A 2,511-nucleotide genomic window follows, 5' to 3' on the forward strand; every position below is an offset into this window, starting at 1 on the left:
ACACGTCCAGGATACTAAACAATGGATATTAAACAATGAGAACTTTTCTTCACCTCAAATCAGGTGATGCTAACATTCCGGATGCAAGAGTTTATCACTGAGGAGACTATATGGGTTATGATGAGTCCGGGGAATCAGCTACAGGTGTAAGTAGTTTGAGTAGAAGAAACTCAGAAAGAGCTAGAGGAGGGAGAGTCAATACCGCATCTAACCAACAAGAGGAGACATTGTGGCAGTAACAGAACCACTGTTAGAGAGCAAAGAGAGCAGCATATGTACAGATCTTTTACAGAGATCCGACCTAAAGCAACATCATGTAGCATTTTGTCCTTAGAACAACAGCTTTATCATTGCAATGCTCCACTGACTTGCCATAAGGAGAACAGCTCCTCTATCATTGCCACTTCCAGTACAGCACACTGCTAACTGCACTACATGACTTTGGAGATGTAATTTCCCACAAATATAAAAAAAGCCACATTCTTCTTTCAGTGATGATTCTGTATCTCTCAGCATGTCAGGAAATGCATCTAAAAGTTAAAAGTTATGTACGTTCTTGAGGGATGGCTCACAAAATACCAATTCTTTGCTGGTTTGAATATGACTGATATGAAATTCAAAACACTGAATGAAGTGAAAACCTAATATAAGATATTTTTCAGGAAACATGACAAATGTGAAGTGTGAGGGGTGGCAACTTCATGTTGTGCGGATGATTTTCCTCTGTGGTTTTCTCACTGGGCCTCTTTTTGGAAATTGAAGGATATATACATAAAAATGTACTTTAAGGAAGTAACATTTTGCAGTAAATATGCTGTCTAGTACAATCTGTATAATTCAGGCAAAAGACTGATGACTTTTGTAGAGGTTGAATACTTTTGAAGGCGCTGTAGAAATATAAAGGTTTTGTTCATATAAAGTGTTGGCAGTATAACACTAACAAATTAAATACATCAATATTCAAAGCCAGCACTTGGAATACCCCAGATAGCAGCCTTCCTTAGCCCTTTCCAGTTCAAGCAATGACGCCATATGGCATGATAATCATTTTCCGAACAGATTTCCTATATCTCCTGTGCTAAGTGAGCAGATGGCAGCATTTATTGTATTTCTAGTCCACATCCAGAATACTGAATGAATGTTAGCTCTTTTTTCTTTCATTACACCACAGGAAAACCGCAAATGAGGCCAACGTCTCATTTTCACAGAGTAGATTTAAAACCACCAATTATATTACTAACCACCGATTATATAGTAAAAACATAGGTCATGTCCGTCAGTGAGCTAGTCCTCTAGCAGTGCTCTGAATGGGATCAGCTGGCATTAGATTGCAGTTTAGACGCTATGAAACTCAATCCAAACCCACATGTGCAGGCAATGAACCTCCTGACTTTGTGAGAACTCATGACGTACCTGAATGACCATCTGCAATTATGTTGCACCAACACAACCACAAAAATATCAAATCTAATGTCTTCAACCTGGGAGTGCAGTAAGGTGATAATGGTATATATAATTGCTGCTGTGCAAAAAACTCATATCTCCAAAATGGAATAGAAGAAGTAAAAATCTGTCATAACTTTCTACGGAGGTAATTGTAAACATATTTCATTGTGGAGCATCTGCATTATGTCTATATGTGGAAATTTGATGTTTTTTGTGTGATATATCTATGGACATCATCTACAGTGACACACTTCCACAGATTCTAAAGTATAATGACGGTTTATCTGCTTAATTTAATATGTTAAATTAAACCATTAAATGGAAAACAAATGTTTTTTTTTTCAATTTGTTAAATTCAGAAAATACATAGGAATTGTGTCCTAAATGGCACATTTAAGTTTGTAGGTTTGTAGATTATGTTTTGCACATTTTCACTTATTGTCATTTGATCAGGGGTGCACAAACATTTGCATAAGACAATATGTTATACAATATGTAACAAAAATTATATTTATATTTTGGTTTTGTCCTCCTGTAATCTGTAAGATAAGATAAGATAAGATAAGATAATCCTTTTTTAGTCCCACAGTGGGGAAAATCTCTGTGTCACAGCAGAAAGGGATAGCAAGACACTTAAAAAAATGTAGATAAATAATTTACACTATATATAAATAAGAATTTAAAAAGCAATAACAATATTATTTACAGGTTATTGCAAATGACTCTTAATTAGTCCTTCGAAACTGTAGTTTTAATTCATATTTTTTTTATTGCCAGTGTTACGAATATCAGTTGTCAAAAACACACTCATATAGTAAAGCTGTAGACCTGTAGAAGCAAGCGAGTCTTTGACCATTAGAACCACAATGAACCGACTGGCTCCACGGTAGGCTGAATCCCAAACGACTCCCTGCTCCCTCTATAGTGCACTACATAGTATACCGTACAGACTTGGACCCTCATGTAGTGCACTACAACCCCTGGATGGAGCTGCTATTTGGAACCCAGGCAGAGTCTCGTGACTGTCTCTTTTGTCGTTAGCCCCGCCCATGGTTCGCCTACAAA

Source organism: Salminus brasiliensis, chromosome 1 (assembly GCF_030463535.1).
Source record: "Salminus brasiliensis chromosome 1, fSalBra1.hap2, whole genome shotgun sequence".
NCBI classification, from domain to species: domain Eukaryota; kingdom Metazoa; phylum Chordata; class Actinopteri; order Characiformes; family Bryconidae; genus Salminus; species Salminus brasiliensis.